A 21,212-nucleotide genomic window follows, 5' to 3' on the forward strand; every position below is an offset into this window, starting at 1 on the left:
TTTAAAAAAAACAAAAGCCTCCTATCCTTTCAAGTGCAGCCTTCTGGCCTGGGAGTCTGGAAAGCGGGGCTCTTGTTCCAACTCTGAGTGGCTAAAGAATTTCCAAACCTTGACATTTTTTCCTGGAGCTACCACAGTATCATTTGACTCATTGCCCTGAAAGACTAATGGAAGCAAGTTTTTTGCAATCACGGGGACCACCCTTATAGGCTCTGGTCACTCATCTGTAAAACGATGTCACCAATGTGATAAGATGATTTCTAAGTCTCCTTCTGTTCTCTTCTGTTTATGCCCTGCTATGATTCTGATTATCATCCTCTGGCAAGCTTTCTTGTAGTGTTCTGAGATACCTGAAGGAATATATCTGTATATCCAAGAGCTGAACATTTAAAATTCTCTTCAGACAAATGTTTCTTTCATGTGGTACACCATTTGCAAATGCAATTTGGGGCCAATTTTTTTCTTGTTGTATCTGAAATGGATCATGGGGTTTGTCCCCATATGTCCATCATACACACAAACTGAAAACTGGCAAGCGGTCAATCAACCCTGGCGAACCAAGGTCTGGAAGATTTGGAACTGACCTAAACAAATCATCATCATCATCTCTAGTTGTTCTTCATTTCTTTCCCTCTAGATACAATCTAGTAGGCCACGCTGACCTGGGTTAAGAATTTTTCAAATATAAATGGTCTAAATGTTACTTTACTTGGCAAAACAAAGGCAGAGTAAGTAATTTTTCCAAATCTCTCTTCAGACATGCCTTATAAGGAAGGTTTTCTTTCTAGGGGGATTTGGACTCTCATTAATCTATTTCTCCTTTCAACAATAAAATGAAAAATGGAATGAGATTATCAAAATGGATAGTCTGGTGTGGACCTGATAACATGCTTTTGAAAAGTGGTTTACATTTGACATCACTTAAGCTCCCTGGGCCAGCACATCTCAGGTCTGCTATGTGGGGCCTGGACTCCACTCCCTGCTTGGACACAAATATGCTTTATTGGTTTCAAACGCCTCTCAAGCCAGTTGGAAGGATGGATGAATTCCTGGTGCAGTAAATATTAAGTCGTCTGCAGAACTATAAATATCCCCTTACCCTATCTTATTCAGCATTTATACAAAGACATTTTTGTGCAGTATGCTTTTTCCTTAACCTGGATATATACTTATTTTAAATTTTTATTCTTTCCTATTATATATATACATATATATTTTTATACATGGTACAAGCGGTATATGGCATAAAGTGGGCAATTTGGGTATTTAAAATTTTATGTATCTTCCTTTGTGCCCTTCCGCATACATAACGATAGAGTCCACCTGCTTCTTATGTAAGGATTTTAAACAATCTTAGTTAGAGTGGAAAGTCCTGGGTTTCTAGTAATCACAAGAACAATGGCAGTGAAAACATCTAACTTACCACTTAAAAATGATTCTTTCAAAGCAGTAATTCAGAATATACAGGGTGGCTTAAAGAAAAACAACAAGCTGACAACAACCTACCTTGTAATACTGCTTCGCTGGTTGTGGCTGTGTTTCTAATCAGATGTGTGATGAGCAGAAGTGACTAAACCCACACACTACGGGAGAGGTGGCCAAGGTACAGATGTTGTCTCTGTCTCACTCAATTGATTAAAAATTTCTTGATACCTCTAACACTCTTCGCCCCACTCCCTCAGAATCATGCCTGTCGAGTAAATCATGAGATAAACTACCCTCTCCTAATGTCCTTTAATATGAGTGGAACCCAGGAGTGCTCAATCCATAAGCCACTGAGAGAGGGTCCACACTAAGCTAAGAGCTTAGCCCTTATTAAGACTAAAAGCTGGTGGCAGCTGGCCCTATTTCTCACATAATAACGTGCAAAGGAAAAAACAAACAAAAACCAGGAAGGTGGCTAAAATGCAGATTCCTGGGATCCATGCCCGGAGACGCTGATTCAGTGAATCCTGGGTAAGGCCCAGTGTGCCGTACCTTTAAAAACGGGGCTCTGGGATGATCCTGTTAACAATATCTGTGGCCTGAACTTTGAGAAGCATGGACAAGGAAGGTCTGGCCACGGATCCTGGGGTGGAAAGACTTTGCCGTGGACCTGTGCATTGCACCTGAGGTCCGGGAACTCAATTCCTCCTACCTCCCATAACGTCCCAAAACACGAAAACATCTGAACGCGTTTGCCTTGCTGCACCCAAAAGTTCTACGGTGTGAGAAAAGTGACTCGTTTGAACTCCTGAGGAGGAAAGGGCAGAATCCAGGCCTCTGTGCAAAGCAGACATCTCGCCGTGGCAGGAGGTCTTTTTTCACCGCATCAGGCGGCTGAAAGGCACGGGCTAAATTAATGAGCGGGGCGAAAGGAGACGGTGGGTGTCAACCCCAGCGTCCCTTCTGGCGTGCCTGCTCTCTGTCCTTCAGCCCGAGGCCCACACTAAAGATCTCCCTGGAAAAGCCCCTCCTGCTGTCTCCTATTTGCTGTCTCCTTCTTCCGCAGAGCTACCCCTAGAGCTGTGACCTTCTATTTATACTCAAAGTCAAACTGGCGTTTAGAGTCCCTAATGAGGCAACATTGCATCAGCCCAGGGGGAAACCAGTACCTGAAGGCAGTCACACCCACTACGAGCTCAGATGGGACCACTCCATGGTTCCTCCGCTCCGCCTTCCGTGCTACGTCTACGTGCTACGTGCTACGTACGTGCAACAGCTCCCCCAGCGCCCAACTCCTTCTTGCAGTCAGCAACTGCCTGCGGTCAGGCGGAGCGGAGTCTGAGTGCGAGCTGGGAGTGCGGGATTTATTTATCCATTTGGGAGTTTGGGGACAGGATCCTGGATTTTTTTTTTCGTGTAAGTGGTAAACATCTTGCTGTATTTCTGCCCAAGCCCTGTTTAATTAAATAAAGTCACCTCAGAAGTGATGTTCCAGGGTGTTAACTGAGAATAACGGTTTTGAAAATGTTTGAATCTAGCCTGAAAGGAAATTCCGGGACTTCCACTCCAGGGAGACCAGTGGACAAAACTACAGACTAAATTCTCAGCTGTACGCCCAAGTGAAGAAGAAAACCCTTCATTTCCCCTACCCCGGGCAGTACTTCTTAAAACACAAGATTTAGCAATTTCTTGGTTAATGAGAAAATTTGGTAACAATTATTCATTCAAGTTGATCAAATATCCCTGATTCACAATAACCATAGAATTGCTAAATCTCCATTCCACTTTTTGCTTGACATAGCTCTGCAAAAGAATTTAAACACTAAGGGTGTGTGTGCGTGCGTGTGTGTGTGTGTGTGTGTGTACAGGCCTAACCACTGAGCGATTTGCCCAAGGTCACATAATAGTTCCCTGCCATTTCCTTTATTGTCTGCCCTCAAATTCTCTTTTTGTAGTAAGCAAAGGGAAATGACGTGGGCTTCCAAATTTCATTATAAAAGCTTCCATTTAAAACAAAATGTATTGCATATTATAATTGCAACCAGAACCAGTGAGGGCAGTGGCTTTCAACCTTGTGAGAAGTCTGGGGCTGCTGTTACATGTGGCTGACTTCAATGAACCCCAGTCCACCCTCCAGCCTGCAGATTATAGAGCATTTTCAAAAAAATAGTTACACTGTGCAAAACACAGACACATTTAATGTCTTTTTTTCTTTTGGTTAACAAAATGTACGTAATTTTCTTAACCAAAGAAATTATGGTAATAGTTCTGTAATGGTAGTAAAGTGTTCTGTTTTCCTTAAAGTCCACATTTGAATCTGTATACACAAAACTGTTCGGAAAAACAAAGACACAACTGTTAATTAAAACTTGTTTGTTTGTTTTTTTCTCCCAAACAACAAGCTGTTGAATTCAACTGTTATTTGTTTATGCTGTTGTTGTTGTTTCAAACCTGCTTATGGATGTAAACATAGCTTCTGTGTCTCTTTGATAGGTGCAAAGGAGTCCAGTGAACTTCCCCTATGACAACGATGACAACTGACATTTACTGAGTGCTTACCCGTGCCAAGCCCTAGGCCTGGCACTTTACAACCATTAATTTATGTAATTCTGCCTGCAGAGACAGAAATTATGATCTCCATTTCACAAGTGAAAAATTAGGCTTAGAAAGGTCAAGAATTTGCCCTAGTTCACCCCAGCTGGGCTGTGGAGGAAGCCCTGCATCTAGGGCACATGGCCTTCCCCCATATGCTGCACTCTCACATGGGCCAGACACTTCCATCTCATTCACACCGAGGTTCTGAGCCTCCCACTAGTTCCCACCCCCTGGAAAATACAATTAAATATACAGAATCCTTTCTTAAAATTTTCAAATTAAATTCCGAATCTATTTTACCCACACCCATGAAACTTGTAGCAAGCACTCAGTTAGTTACTAAGGAGTTATTACTCAGGCCTTTGAACCTTAATTACTCCCAGGACTGAGCTACATGGACAAAGCAAATAACGCAATGCAGAGCAAAGTAGGGGTTTAGAAAAGGAAACTTCACACTTTTCTCCCTCGTCCTCCTTTTTTTCTTTCTGGGTATAGGCCTTGTGTTATCAAATGGGAGGAGATGTGTTTCATGTGCAAAGACCAGAAAGCAGGGGAGTTAGGGTGACCCGTCTTTCTGAAAATGTTTCAAGGCCTAGAGTTGAATATAGCCATATACCTTTGTTGATGTTCCTATTACCAGTATCTAAGACCAATACTCTAAGAGGAAGAATACTGAATCCCAACTTTGGCAGTGGTATGATACTCTTATTGGAATACACCATTCAGCTTTTAACTTCTCTGTTAAGACACTCAGAAGCTGGGCTTTGGGTCTCTGGAATGGATGGGCTCCTTTTCTCTAGCAACAGTATGTACTTACTGAGTACATACTCAGTGGGAAAAGACAGGACCCGAGTCTCCTGAAGGCTGCAAAAAAGGGAATTCTTTCTGTTAGACTCATTATGTTTGCAATGGCCCACCTGAGACATTGGTTGTTTTTCTAAAATAATTTCCTTTTATGTATGTAGAATTGGAATATTTTACTAACAATTCCCATGACCTGTTTCCAAGATTTTCCACAAACCTGCCATACTTAAGAGACTCTTTCTCTATAGAGTTTGAAAAATGGGACTCAACATATTGTCCATATTTAACAATCTTACATTTTTGCACAATGTTAAGAGTTGGAATCATTTCCTTCTATTAGGGAGAGGAATACCAAACAGAATTCTTCAATTACTTTTACTTTTGGATCCAAGTGAAGGAATAGTTTGAAGGCGATTTTCAAAATCCACAAAATGGGGGTAAGGTTTTTCATCAGGGATGAATTATTTGATATGATCATGAAAGAAATCCTTAAAATTCAGATTTCTTTTCAAATTCTATCTTAAATATCCAACATACAACAGAGAGGGAAAAATACCATGATAGAGTTTTTAAAATTTAATTAAGGTAGTTGATCTTTCTCGAGATTTTCCAGTATGCACACAGGCTACCAAAAATGGATAGACAGATAGACAGATAGATAGATAGATAGATAGACAGAGAGATAGATAAATAGATAGGATACAACCTCAGCTCAAGTAGCAACAGTGACCTCTAGTGTGTCTTTTTAATTTTCTCACTCTGCAACTTCAACTCATTGTTTCTTTAACCTCTGGGGCATTATTTAAGCACAATTTTCCAGTTCGTATTTGGTCTAATTTCTGTATTGACTCTATATACTGACAACTGATTCTTAAGAGACCTTCTTTGATCCTGGTAATGTATGATAAAGTAATTGTGCCTTCATTAATGACTGTAATTATAGTACATAAAGCTGTCATTTACATGAATAATCACCCACCCCTCCCCCCCTCAAAAAAGGCACTTTATTTGCAAGATGAATTTAACTTAGGCTGAAAAACTCTTTGAGCTCTAAGCCATGACTCCACACGAAGTCATGTGTTGTTTGCAAGAGTGCCCATTTCTCTTTGATAAGACCACCTAGTTTTTTATTTTACTAAAATTAATTTGAGAGAAAAGGAATCTATCTGAAAGGCAAAACATTATTTGGGTATTTTAGTATTTTGGGTTTTGCCCTAGATGTGCGCTGATGTCAGGACAGAACCCACAAGAATGTAGTGCCGCGGGTCTGGCAGCTCGTGTCAGCACTTCTATTCCAAGTTCCTCTTTTCAGGAGTTTATAACATTGCAATAAAATTTATTATGGGCTGGGACCTGGCATACGGGAGCCTGAACCAATGCTGTAAAGTAGTTTGGAGATTTTTTTGGTGTGTGTGTGTGTGTGTGTGTGTGTGTGTGTGCGCGCGCGGGTGCGCGTGCGCGCCGTTTTCCCCAAGCGAGTGTTCAAATCTGTTGTGTCCTGTCTTCCTGTAGAAGGAGTGCAGAATCAAAGTCTAATCAGATGGACCTGCCCCCCCCTCCTTGGTCTGTAAGTCAGAGGCAATTGAAAAGGGCCCCCTACCTGCTCAATGATAAACTCTTTTAGGATAAGTTGGAAAGGGGCGGGGGGCGGGGGGAACAATAAAGGAGTAAATGTTTCCTGTAAATGGAAGAAGCCCTTAGAATTGCAATTGTTGGAAAAGATCCTCTAGGGTAGGAGAGGGAGACATGAAAAGGTATTCAAGATTGTTTTCTGTAATTGGGTGATCTTCAGTGCCCCCCAACAGCTGGGCTTGTTGGCAAACAAGAAGCCTGCATGTGGAAAACATGTTCCAATCTGTGTAAACTAAGCATGGCATAAAAACAAGCGTCATCCCCAGGTTAAAAACAAAATGAAACATGCAGAAGACAGATTCCTGGAGAATCAGGAAGGAGGATGTGAGTATGTGAAGGTAAATGTGTTTTTTTTTAATGTAGCACATATAAAGTACATACTATATGCTCTGTATTTATGGTTAATGTCTATCTTATCATCCATGCCTCCCTTGCTATTGTCTTTTTGTTATTGCGCATGAGAGTCTGTCTCAGTGACAATTCTGAGACAGCACCTATCCAAAGAAAGAAGAAACAATTGAATCAGAGAACTGATGAATCCCATAGGAGGAAATTAATTAGAGCTGCATATAGCTCAATGGAAGAATTTCAGAGTCAGAAGGAACAATAGAGCTTTGCTTGACCAACTTCCCTCATTTACAAGTGAAGAATGCCCAACATGCCAGCTTATCTATGGTCAGGGCTAATCTCCAGCTAGAACACACATATTCTTACAGGTTGTTTATGTTTATTATGAATTCTAATTGGACAGTGTGCAGGCTATCCTGGCCAATGATTCTTGAACATTTTTGTTTATTTTTAAATGTTTATTTATTTTTGAGAGAGACAGAGTAGGAGTGGGAGAGAGGCAGCGAGAGAGGGAGACACAGAATCTGAGACAGGCTCCAGGCTCCAAGCGGTCAGCACCAGGCCCGACATGGGGCTCGAACCCGTGAACCATGAGATCACGACCAGAGTGGATGTCAGACACTCAACCAACCGAGCCACCCAGGTGCCCCTTGAACATTTTTTTAATATCACCCCTGTCTATGGTCACATAGTGAGTTTGTAGCAAGCAGCTAAGTCCTGGGTTTCTCGCCAGTTATCAGAAATTGTTCAGACTCTAAAATTTATAGCTTGATAGATGTGCAGTAACTCTTAACCAGTCCCGATTTAACTGCTTTGTCAGGTTAGATCTACCCTATTAGCCACTGCTCTCTACTTACTGCACAAAACTCACTGCAGAATGAATGCTAATGGCTCCTCACCGTGGAGCTGAATGTTGACCAAGAACCAGTCTCATCTGAAGTTTGTTTCCAAACCTGTTTATGTCGTTGTACTTGTTGATATAATTATGTCATTTAACATCATATTACAATATCAGACAAAATATGAAGGTAGAAAGGGTTATACCAATGAAAAATTAAGTTGAGTGCTTTAGAAAGGCTTGAAATAGGTGAACTTTTAAAAAAGTAGGCTGTTGAAATAGGAGTGCGTAAGACAACTATAAATGAACCAAAAAGCTGGACAGCTTTTTGGCTGTCAAATTGCTTTGCAAGTATCATTAATTTTCCTCAGAGAAACCAGAATGTAGAAATGCATTCTGGATATGTATATAAGAAAGAAGACTTGGGACTCCAAAGAGAATCCAGACAGAAGGAAGTGGCCTCCCTCTTGCATCAGCACACACGTGAAGTAAATGTGCATTAAGATAAAATGTTTAAGTATAATATTATTTCAAATCATTCACCACTTGAACTAACTTTGGATTAGTTAATTAACAACTGGTTTTATCATGTCTGATAATTGAGCTCTTCTACTACTCTTAAATCTGCCATCTTGGCAGGATCCTAGAGAGGGTCTTGTGGTTTTCAATTCTGAGTGCACGTAGTGGTGGGGAGTGGAGGTGGGGTCAGTAGGGGTTAAGAACAAAAGCAATGGAAGGTGGTGAAGCTTTTGAAGAGGAACCTATTATAAATCTGGGTAGGTCCCTTACAAATAATATAGATTTAAGAAGGCAACTAGCAAAGATTGGTCAATAGACAATAGCATTGGAGAAAAGCAAATTCAAATAATGAATGACTCATTCAGAATGACTCACTTGGAGAACAAATGGTGTGTGTTCCTCTTAATGGTAGTTGGTATGTGCCTATAGACAGATTCTTTACAGGCAGTCTATTCTCTCCTACTTCTGCTCACTTCTAGGGTATTTGTGAACAGGAAAATGCAGACACGTCTGGGCAGATTATTTGCAAAGTTGTTTTATGTCTCCTTTTTATCTGCCTTTGCAGCTGCAGGATTGTTCTGTGGGTCAGATTTGCCAGAATCTTCTTACTCTCCCTAGCCATTAACTAGGCAAGGTCTCTTCCATTATCCTCCTTTAGTGTGTTCATAAAAATGTTTTGAGTCTTTGCCATGGAAGAATGTAATGCTAGATATGGTTTTGACGGTCCTATGGAGTCACCACTCTATCTTTTAAAGATATAATTTAATTGACTGGAGCATAGTTCTTCTGTTAAAACCATCTTGGCTTTAAAAAGCTTGAATTTGGGTAGAGGGATAGTGTTCAGTTTGCATCATCTGGCTTTTGTCAATTTGTGTCAAACCTTAATGTCATCTCTCCTTTGTAGTATAAATAACATGAAAATTCTCCTTTTTAAAACAACTAAAGAAGTGAGTTCATGGTTTCAGTTTTTCCCTTACAGGCAATATTTAAGGTATTTTTTGAAATGTTTTTGATATTTTTAAATATTTTAGCATACTCTCCTTCAAATGTTCTTTATTATTGTGAGGAAGAGAGAACAAAGGAGAAATCCTGATTTTATTTATGATCGCTTAAAGCATCTCATATCAATGGTTAGATGTGCTTTTTTAAGTTTCAATAATAATGTCGCTATATCCCAGGGAGACAGACACTAGTACTATGTTGCCCAAACAGACAGAGATGTTTGCGGAGGTATTGTTTACAACAGGGAAGAATCTGAAACAACATGAATGTTTGTTAGCAGGGAACTGGTTCAGTAAAAATGATAAAATAGTAATGTAACAATGAAAAGGATGCTGTCTCTTATCCATATGCATTGACATTAGATCTCATGATTTTTTTTTGAGTGAAAAAGGTTAGGAAATAATAAGTAGAGTATAATACTATTTATATAAAATTACATATATACCTCTGCATATATATACATATTCACAGATATACAGATATTATACATAGAGAGAGAAATAAAGAGAAATTTGAAAAGATAGACATCAAGATAGTAATAATGCCTACCTTTGGGTGGTGGGATTTAGTTTATTATTACTACTGTTATTTTAGCTACCAAAAAAAAAAAAATGAAGGCTTCTGGAAAAGATGCAAAGGATACCTGTTGTGGTATACTTAGAGCACACTGGGGTAGATACTTCTGGTTGGCCGACCCAGCATTTATTCCTACCCCCATCTCTCTCCATGCCTTCCACTATTGATACTGGAAGAAGAAAATACTTTCTCAGTTTCCCTGGCAACTAGAAGTGACCGTATGACATCATTCTGGTGATAAGGCAAAAGGAAAAATGTGTCAGGGACCCGGAGAATCTAAGAACTTTTGACTTTGATATCAAGTGACTCAGCAGCCATCACATCACAGGCATAAGAGAAAGCCAAGGCCATCTCAGAGATGCCAGTCCCTACATCAAGTCAGGCAGCGATGGATCTCCAGCCTTCTTGTTAGGAGGAGAAAACTAACCTCTGTTTGTTTTCAGTTTGTCAGGTATTCAAGAACTTGCAGCTGACATATCCCTAATTGGTTAGGAATAAAAAATGAAATCCCCTTTCAATCTCTCCACCAATCCAACTACCCAGAGTTTACCATCCAGGGCGGCATTTTCACCCCATCCTCTCTTTTAATCAATCTGCACGTGCGTGTGTATGCATTAATGTATTTGCATATGTGCGTATAGTTACATACCCTGTTTTCTAAAGCTGAAAATATACCCTATATTTAAATTGTCCTATAACTCGTTTTTATTTAAAATAAAAAGTAATTGCAGGGTTATCACACAGCTCTATCATATTCTTTTTAACAGCGTTATTGAGATATAATTCAAATATAATGCAATTCAGCCATTTACAGCATACAATTGACTGCTCTTTTGTATGTGCAGAATTATGCAACCATCATGACAAGTTCCCCACCCTCAGGAAACCCTATAACCATCAGCAGTCACGCTCATTTCCCCCTAGTCCTCCAGCCCTAGACAGTAAGTGTCTTATTACTCTTTAACATTTGCTTAGTTTTCTGCAGTTGGACTTAACATAATTCAGTATTTTTTTTTACTAATAACTGTTTAGGTGGTTAGTTCATTTGAAGATTTTTACCATTCCAAATAATGCTGTAATGAACATCCTTATAAACTTCCTCCTTCACACATGATTACAGTTGCTTTTCTACTTGTGTATATTCCATCTTTAGAATCACAGCAAGGGATTTATTTACACTAGAAAAATTCAGGTCATGGCCCGCAGAGAGGTGTTCAGTAGACAGGGCCCAACTGGGGATAGGATTCAGCTTGGGCTGTACCTGCCTAGGAAGGTGTGTGCTCTGGCACAGGCTGCAAGAGCCCAGGGCAAGGGTGCCTTTGATAATGGTCTACCAGGACAGGGTGCCTTCTAATTCAACATAGGCAGGGCACTTGGGGGAGAGTAACTGAAGGTAGCATTGGCTGGTTGAAGGTTTGGGGAGAATTTGCAATTGTTGCAGGGTCTTGCAAGCCATAGGAAGGAATTTGGATTTTATTCTGAGTGTGACAGGAAGCTATCAGAATCTTTTATCAGGGGAATAATATAATCTGATTTTAATTTTACAGAGCTCACTGTGATTGTGTGACTGCAGGTGAGGAGGGGTGAAGGTAAAGCTTAGAAGGCTATCATGGTGGTCCTGGTGAGAGACTGGTTCGACCTCAGAGAGCTCAGAATTTAGGAAGAGAGACAAATTACACGTAAGTTACTACGATGCAAGCTAGAGAGTCATAGATGTTGGGGCACCTGGGTGGCTCAGTTGGTTAAGCATCTGGCTCTCAAATTCAGCTCAAGTTACGATCTTACAGTTCATGAGATCGAGTCCTGTGTTGGGCTCTGCACTGACAGTGCAGAGCTGGTGGGAATTCTTTGTCTCCCTCTCTCTCTGCCCCTCCTCCATGTGCACTCTCTTTCTCTCAGAATAACTAAATATTTTCTTTAAAAGTTATAGATGCCATCCAACAGTCACATAAAAGAGTCACATAAGATGCTATGAAAAAGGTGGAAGAGATTATTTTCATCAATCGAGATCAGGAATGGCTTCATGATTAAGAATTATAGTTAGGCCTTGAAGGATGGGGAGAAAAGAGTTCTGGAAATAGAGAAATGGGGGAGGTTGGTAGGTAGACACAGGCATTTGGGAGAGAACTTCTTATAACCTATAATATTTACTGTTCACTCTCAGGAACTAGGCACTAAGCGGGGCCATCTGAAGTGAGAAGGGCCCAGCCTTAGAATGGGCATCTAGGTACTGAGAACGAGAACAATCCTTTCTTTTCTTTTGCTAACAATTTCCTCGCCCACCCTTCTACCTATAAAAAAACCTTCCATTTTGTACAACTCCTTGGAGCATCCCTACTTGCTAGATGGGATACTGCCTGATTCGTGAATCGCTTAACAAAGCCAATTAGACCTTCAAATTCACTTGGTTGAATTTTGTTTTTTAACAGGCAACAGATGTGATTAAGGATCTTGAGAGGAGGAGCTTTCTCTGGATTACGCGGCTAGGCCCACAGCCCAGGAATGCTGGCAGCCACCAGAAGTTGGAAGAGGGAAGGAACAGACTCTCCCTGCAACCACAGAGGAAACAGGGCCCTGCTGGCGCTTTGATTTCAGTTCACTCATACTGGTTTCTAATTTCTGGCCTCCAGAACTGTGAGATAACAAATTCATGTTGCAAGCTACCAGGTTTGCAGTTATTTGTTGCAATAGCCACGGAACCTAATACAGTCACATACACGTGATATGTGACTCCACTACATGGAAACGTTTGAGATGTACTGGCTCATTATGCCACCCCTCTCTGGGAAATGTTTGCCTATTTTACAAGGACCGTTTGGAAACTCACTGCCGTAGCTCAAATGGGAAACCTTAGTGGGCAGGATTGCAGGGCCATGTCAGGTGAGGGGAATGGTATTTTGAGTTCGGAGCAGGAGGCTAATTTAGTGCCATTACATGGATAACCTTAAGGACACTGCCTTTTCCATCTAAAGACACCAGTGAGTCTTGATGGGTTTGAGGTCCATCTTCATCATGTGACCTTGAACAAATAAATCATTTGAGGGCTCTCCATCTCAAATATTCATCTCTAAAATGGAGAGACTAATTCTTATTTCAAAAGTAGGATTTGATTATTAAAGAAGACAGCATATATGAATGCATTACGCAAATTACGATGTGTTATGAATTCAGTAGCACTAGTATTATTTTCTGTGCATGAGGCCTTGAGTTGAAGTTGAGGAGACAAATGATATCCTGAGTTGGACACCTGTTAACCTCACTAGTTTTTTGTGAGGATGAAACAAGGGCAAAGTAATTGCTGCCAATCATGAGGGAAGATAAGATGATAAATACTGTGTGAAATAAGTCCCTTCATCCTTAGAACAACTCTCAGAGGGTATTATAGCCCCCGTCTCACTGCAGAATGATTATATCTTAGAGGGCTTTCACAGTCCTGGCACATAGTAGATACTCAATAAATGGCAGCCGATCTTAAATTTGGTCCCCATCGGGCCCTGCAATTTCTGCCTCAGTTCTACACTAGTCTACACTATGCTGTTGCTTAAAGCAGATGAAAAAAGACCATGATTTGCCGGTCTTCCTGTACTTTTCTGTAGAGTTCACTTAAAACAATAAGTACCTGCTTTGACTACAATGAATAACAAGGCGCAGTTGCCATCACTGGCTGCCCAATTCTGGAGATGAATAAATGAAAAGAACTGAAATCTCTGTCTTGCAGCAGCTTGATCTTTGAAGGTTCTAGAGGAGAATTATGCCTGCCCCAGCTTCCAGAAGCATTCCTCAGGTTTCCCTTCTTTGAGTACAAAAGAGGAAGGGCCTCAGGCAGGTCCTTCCAACAGCTTGCAATTCCTAAGTTAATTATCATCTTAGGGAGCTCTGGCAGTCCTCAGCTTTCCTTCAGGGCCTCTCTAGCCAAGTCTTGGAGCTGCATCAATTACCTCAGTAATCCCTTTTGTTATTTATCTTCGAAATACCCACTTAGTGGGAGTTACACTCCAACCTCACCTCACATCAAATGACCTATGTACAGGAGAGAGCCTTGGATTTCCTAGTTTGGGGTTAAGAATGGGTTGTAGTCCGATGCTCAATGGTTCCGAGGGGATCAGGTAGATAGATTTTGGCACAACGGGGGACTTTTTAGAGGCAGAACACCAAAGGGGGCTTCAGTGCAATGCACTATCAATTTATAAGGAAAAACACACCACGTCGATGCATTTTTAAAAATACATTAAGTATGTCCTTAATAATATTCCCAAGAAGGAATTCATATTTTAAAACTAGGGGGACACTAGATACCTGTTTGTCTGGGAGAAGTAAGAGGGGAGAGAATGTGTTAAGAGGGCAAATCTACACCAAAAAGCAAAGGCACGTGATATTAGGGGAAAAGCAGCAATGTTTAAAATTAATGATACCCGAGGGATAAAAGGTTGTGCTCAAGAGGTATGATGCATGGGGAGACACTGGGTGTCATCAGGTAAATCCTGGCAGGTTTTATGAAGGTTATGGCATCTAAGTGCTACCTTTGAAGGAGGGGGAGGGTATTTAGCTGAAGCTGAAGACAGCACATACTTGACACAGAGACTCTTGTATGCAGAACCAAGAGTATCCATAGGAAAATACAAGTCCTCTCAAGGATTTTTTTTCAATCTTATGATTCATTATGATTAATATACAGATCATTATATATGGGTAATTATTAATTTAATTCAGGGCTAGGCAGGCAGACCAGAACTTGCCCGTGGGAAAGGCTTTAAAAATTCCTATGTAGAGACACACGTGCATCAGGGATTCGTTGAATAAAAAGGAAATTGTTTGTAAGATTAAACCCAAGTTTAAAGTGGAGTCAGTCAGCACAACCCCCACATGGGCGTATACAACATGAGTTATAACTCGGGTTCCAACTCTGCCGCCAGACCCTAGCATGCAACAACTCTGTGGTAACAAAAGAACAAACCCTAGAACTACAGAGGAGCTCAAGGTGACATTGTCAAAGAGAGTTTCCTGCTGCTGAGACTGAGGTCCAGAAGCGACTTGCCCTCATACATAATGCTTACAAGTGGCAGAACAGGGATTATACCCTGAGTTCAGGGCTTCAGACACTGACCCATCTCTCCTGCACGTACTAAGCAAGGATTTGAACTCATCTCACTGAGAAGAGGTGGCCTGCAAAGTATCCTCAAGCTGGCCCAATTCACCAATAAATAGGTAGGTGCCCCAGAAGGATCAGGAAGTGAGGTCTTGGTATTGTCTCAAAAATCTCTCTCCTACTGATCTGACCCCACCCTTCTAGAGATTTCTATAGTTATTCCTAAAAATCCTCAAGAAATATTGTCTAAAGTTCACATATCTCTGGAGGAATACTAAAGTTAATTATTGGCTATTAGCCAATGGCTGAGCCTATAAACAAAAAGAATTAGGGGTCTCAGAAAAAGAAAGATAAGGCACAGCTTTCACGACATAGAAAAGTTACTTTAGGCCCCCAGCCATTCTGTGATCTATGCCTGACCAGCACTATTTTCTCAAAGCACATTCTTGAGTTACCTCTGTAGGATCTCAACCCCTTTGAGCACTCAGATACCAAACCAACTAATGCCAGAGAAGTGATGATATTGACCCTTGCAAGCCCTGGTGACTTCGACCAGGACCTTTAGCAGATTTTTGCCTCAATTCCATGCTGAATTCCCTATTGTGCAAGCCCGTTCATGAATATATATGAACCCTTAGCTTAAAACTTCCCCAGTTTTGTTGTTCAAGGAGACATCGTTTTGGGAAATATCCCCGGTGTTCTCCTTTACATGCTGGAAGTAAAACCCTTCCTTTTCCTATTCTTTGGCTTGGTTGTGTCTTTTGGCTCGACACCCACCCACCAAGAGGCAAACCCAGTTTCAGGCAAAAAGCCCATCAGATATTTTTGTAGTGATAGCTAGTTGAATGGAATGTAATAAATTCAGTAAACAGAGAAGTGGATTTGAAATATTCTGAACAGCAGAGCCTGTTTTCAAAAATATATTGTAAAAACCTACTCTCATCTAATCTAACCACACTTATTTATTTATTATAAAGTCCATCAATTAGATCAGTGGAGTTGCTTCAAAAAATTATTAATTGGGGGCTAGAAAAGACTGCTGCTGTCTTGGGGCACTTGGGTGGCTCAGTTGGTTAAGTGTCCCAACTCTTGATCTTGGCTCAGGTCATGATTCCATTGTTTGTGAAATCGAGCCCCGCATCTGGCTCTGTGCTGACAGTGCACAGCCTGCTTGGGATTCTCTCACTCCCTCTCTCCTTGCCCCTCCCCTCTCATGCTCACTCTCTCTCTCTAGATAGATAAATAAAAAAAAAAAAAAAGACTGCTGCCAGCTCAAAAGGCATAATATTTAAATTAAGTTGTCTGGGTCACCTGGGTGGCTTAGTTGGTTGAGCATCTGACTCTTTGATTTCAGCTCACGTCATGATCTCACAGTTCATGAGATAGAGCCCCACGTGGGACTCTGTGCACAGAGTCTGCTCAGGATTCTCTCTCTCCCTCTCTCTCTTTGCCTCTCCCCCACTTACACACTCTCTCTTGCTATCTCTCTCTCAAAATATGTAAACATGAAAAAAAAACTTTAAAAATAAAGAAACAAAGAAACAAATAAGTAAATAAAGGATCGTCTGTACAATCCCTGAAGTGTCACTGTATAATCAATTCTAGAAAACTCAGATCAAAAATCAATTGTTAGCCTGGTGTCTCCCAACTGTTTGCAGACACCAAAGAATGTTCATACGATTATCTACTGGTAGGGAGAAGGTGGTATTAAAACTTTCATAGTTAATCTCATCTTTTAAAATGCTAATTTTTTGTATCTATCTTATATATAACTTATTTGTGTATATAATTAATAAATGTACAGATATTGAGAGATTGCTTAAGATGGTGTATGTAGAATGGATAGAGATAATGTGAGGCCCTGTCCATGGCAGGAAGAGACCTGGACTGGAACTGGACACCCCTTATTTTGCATAAGTTGAATTTAACACTAACTTCAAATTAGAAGAGAAATCTTCTGGGTTAGTGCCATAAAAAAGGTTAAGCACAGAGTTTGGAGTTGGGTAGGACCAGTTTTTATTCTACAGTAAACAACGGTCCCAGTAAGCCTCATGTCCCAGGATACCACCTCTCACAGTCGGTCACTCCTTCCCATCTAGCCTTACTGCTTAGAAACCACAAGACTGTGGGTGAATTACCTATCTTGCTAACTCCAAGTTTCCTCATCTATGAGATGGTGATAACAGGAGAACCTATCATATGGTTCTTTTGAACACTGAATGAGATAATCCTCACTGAAGGATTCAGAGAAGTAGGGAGAGGCAGGGCAGGGGGCAGGAGACAGCGGAGAGGGCTCATGGATACAGAACACTGGAAGAGCACCTTTGCAACTTCTGTTCAACCCTTCTCTGGGCATCAGAACCAGAACCCTTCCCTTGATTCTCAGTGTTTGTTGATTAGTTGAGATTGACCACACTCGTGCCCCTGAATTTTCACATCACCTTGTATTTACAGGTAGGAAATGCTTCTTCCAAGATCTTTGCACTTTCAGGAAGGCCTCGCCCTGCCTCACCCTGCCGTGTCCTTGAGTGAGGACACAGAAGAAACTATGTGACGTCCTACCACCTTCCTGACCATTCACCCATCTCTGATGTTAAGTGCTTTCCATGACTGTCAGAAGCCAAGAGAGTAGAGACTTTCTTCTGCTTTCTTCCTCCCTCCCTCTCTCCCTTCCTCCCTTCCATCTTTCCTTCCTTCCTTAGAAAGAAAAAGGGGAAAGCATCCAATTCAGAGATTAAGAAATAAGTATAAAAGCAAATTATTCAGTAGGGAGACTGCATGGCATAGTAGAAAGGGCATGATTTATTTGTTCATTCACTTATTTTTGTACCAAACTGCAGGACTGGAATTCTGCTGCACCCAATGTGAGTCATGTGAATTTGAACAACTTTCTGAGTTTTTGTTTTCCTCATTCATAATGTGGAAAAAAGAATACCATATCCATAAAATTATTAGGAGAATTAAATAAATTAATTTATTAAATAAATTAAATAAATAATTAAATAAATTAGGTGACTCAAAGAAAGCATGTAGCATAGCACAGGGGCCTGAAAATGTTTTCTTTTTCTTTTAAAGAAAAATAAGATACAAATACAGAAAATCCCAAGACTTTCTTGTTTTTCCTTTTTTTTTTTTTTTTTGGAGAGGGAGAGGGCATACACAATCTGGGAGAGGGAGAGAGAGAGAGAGTGAGAAAGAGAGAGAGAATCTTAAGTAGGCTCCACACCCAGCATGGAGCTTAACTCGCGGCTCAATCTCACAACCAACTGTAAGATCATGACCTGAGGTGAAATCAAGAGTGGGACACTTAGGGGCGCCTGGGTGGCTCAGTCGGTTAAGTGTCTGACTTCAGCTCAAGGTCATGATCTCCCGGTTTGTGAGTTCGAGCCTGTGTTGGGCTCTGTGCTGACAGCTCGGAGCCTGGAGCCTGCTTCCGATTTTGTGTCTCCCTCTTTCTGCCCCTCCTCCACTCTCCCTGTGTGTGTGCCTCTCAAAAATAAATAAAGCATTAAAAAAAAAAAAAAAAAAGAGTGGGACACTTAACCTACTCAGCCACCCAGGCACCACCACCAACCTAGACCCTCTTGATAGAACACTGAGTCAAAACAATAGGATTAAAACCTGTCTTTCCTATGTAAACATAGAACAAAACATACAGACCACTTCCTGAAATATGTTTAAAGCACTCATATACATTTAATTTCACTTATTAAAGGGATCCCTGAAAAGGAGACTCTGCAGAATACGGGTAGGAAAAGAGCCAGAACTATCCCTAAAGGACATGTGCCTGTGTTTTGGGGCTCCTGGAAGCTGGACAACAGCTGAGGTCTCATGTACTGGAGAACACTGAAAAAAATACCCTCTCAAAAGTCTCCCTGCGGTGAAGTGTGGGTGCTGTCTGCAATAGAGCCACAAGAAATGACATGGCAACAACAGGCAGGGTTCTAAGTGTGAAGATTTTATGTTTGGAGAACCATCTGTGGACCACAATCCACCCTTATCAACACTATAAACGGCTGGGTTAAGGAGAAACATAGCTAGTAGAGATTTTACAAGTAGCTGTTGAATGCTTTCTTACTTTCCTTGAGTTTTGTGCCAATTTGGAAACCAGAAAACACTGGAATATGCATGCTGACCTGGAGGCTATAAAACACATCCTCCCAAAGATTGGCAGAAGATACAAAAACACTGGAAAAGGGCTCAGTGAAACTTGAGGATTTTATGGTTGTGTTAGCTGCATCCAAATGTAGCTTAGGAACTTAGAAGGCTAAGGATTTTATCGAAAAGAGTAAAGGTCAAACAGTTTAGGTCTAAGTACTATGCGGATTTATGATTTCCATGGACTTAGATGGAATCAGGGGGCAAGAAAACATTAAGAGACAAACTTTGGAATGTGAAAATTGCCTGATATGAAGGTTCCTATGGGTAGAGGGCAAGTTGCAATCTTACCTTTCAAGGGTATTTATATCAAAATGTGAGCAACTGATCCTCAATATTGAAAAAATGGGGCTCATTCTCTCTCTTCACTGAGGTGGAATCCATAAAGGGTAGGGATAAAGGGAGAAAACAATGGAATGAAAAGAGGTGAAGAGGAGGGAGGTAAAGGAGGGGGAAGGAGAGAAGGGAACTTGCCAAGAAAAGTGAAGTTGGAAACATACTGATTTCAGGTTTATGGTTTTGGATTTTCAAGTGTACAAACTAGCCACTGTTTTTAGCTTCCATTGGCATCCCAGGGAAATACATAAATAGTCTTAATCCCGAAATAACTACTGCACAGGGAGCAAGCATCAGATACTTAAGATCCACGAACATAAAAGATAGCTAACATGGGTGGCAAATACCACAGGGAACCTGCACAGGCTGAATCTATTTGCCAGCTTTATGGGGCGTAAGCACTTCCTTCAAGTGTGTTTCTCAAGTGTGGATGCTTGGACTCCCTCTGCACGAGTCAAGGGTACAAACTTCCACTTAATTTTAAGGATGAAATAACTCAAGTCCTTCGACTACCTAATGTTATATATTCTTCGATGGCCATCAGCTACCTTCCGACACACCAAGTTCCAAAAATTTGCCTCGATTTAGATACTAAACAGTAAAAGAAAATATCCTTTCCTTTAAAGTAAACATCCTCATGGGGATGACTAAAGTGTAGAACAAAATAAGAATTTGGTTAATTGTGCTTTTGAGTCCCATACACAATGGGCACTATACTTTGGAGGCTTTTCAGCTCTGCCAGAACATAAACAGTTGCTTTTCTACAGATACCCTTTACAATCAGAGTTTTACTTTAAGTGACGCACTTATTAGTAGATACTCAGTTGCCCTATAAAATAAATACAGAAAATAAAGTCCATAGTATCCTACGCCTCTCCTTTTGGGATTTGTACTCAAGACTCCAAAAAAATTCAGACACATTTCCATCTCTGCCAACAGACCTGACCAGACTTAATATATAGTAGGACTATTTAAAAATCAGCCTAATCAAATAATAAATAAATACACTTGGTATACACAGTGACAAAAAGCATAAAGATTTAAATGTTCCATCTGCCTTGTGGAGGAATATTTGAAATAGGGGTCAATATTCAAACTTTGGGTAAAAAAATTTAAATATTCAACTGTTATCAGGCAATGAAATCTTGAAATACTTTAGTGATAGGTAATAGCTTGGACTTTGGGTAAAATGTTAAATCCTTAGCCTGATGTATTAGGTGATCATGACCTTGTGCTAAGCTTTGCCTCCCTCTATTATAAACAATCCCACAACATGCTCATATCTTCTGCTCCGGGTTTATGTAGGGTACCGTTTCCTGAGCCCATATGGAGCACTTCTCCCTTTGCCCACTTGCTCAGGCTTACGCTTGCTTAGCATGACCTCCTGTTTCCTTCTCTTCCTTCAAAAGTTGGCTCAGAGCCAGGGCCAATATCACCTCCTACAACTTCCCCGACCAACTCCTCTCTTCCACACTAGTGTATTTCTTATCAGTATAATTCATTTGGAAAAAGAAAAAGAAAAAAGGAAGCATTTATTTTCTCACCGCATCTTTCCACATCTTAGTTCTACGTGTAGTTATGTCTTGTCTCACCAACCCTGTTCTAAGTGTTTCAGCATTGGGAAGCATGGTCCTCACTGAGTTCAATTCAATTGACTAGCTGTGTCTACCCAAAGCAACAGAAAGAGTCTAAGAGATATCCATGTGAGATCTGGAGAATACTCTGTCAGGGACTTACACTCCAGCCATATCAGGAAATACTCGTTATTGGCAGTCTGTAAGATGAACTCACCAGACAGTAGGTTTAATCAATTAGATAGAAGTTATGAGGAATGGACCTTGAAACTCTCTTTCCACTAAGCAAGCAGAATTACAATTCTTTTTTTTTTCTCTT

General features: G+C 40.7%; 1 protein-coding gene across 9 annotated transcripts in view; it reads right to left on the reverse strand.

The window, feature by feature from the left end:
* The window catches only part of LOC111556217 (E3 ubiquitin-protein ligase RNF113A-like), a 509,945-nt gene that overhangs the window by 20,165 nt on the left and 468,568 nt on the right, over positions 1-21,212 (reverse strand). For 2 of the 9 annotated variants that reach the window (XM_006930148.5, XM_045054301.1), the window contains exons 1-2: positions 2,595-2,672; positions 1,507-1,583 (exon numbers count right to left, since the gene is read on the reverse strand). The exons of 5 other annotated variants lie outside the window; for them this stretch is intronic. The gene's annotated coding sequence lies outside the window, so the exon portion shown is untranslated. Of the gene's footprint in view, positions 1-1,506; positions 1,584-2,594; positions 2,707-21,212 lie in introns of those variants that run through there. 2 more of the 9 variants (XM_045054302.1, XM_011281128.4) reach the window with 2 other exon arrangements.

Source organism: Felis catus, chromosome A3, assembly GCF_018350175.1.
Source record: "Felis catus isolate Fca126 chromosome A3, F.catus_Fca126_mat1.0, whole genome shotgun sequence".
Lineage (NCBI taxonomy): Eukaryota > Metazoa > Chordata > Mammalia > Carnivora > Felidae > Felis > Felis catus.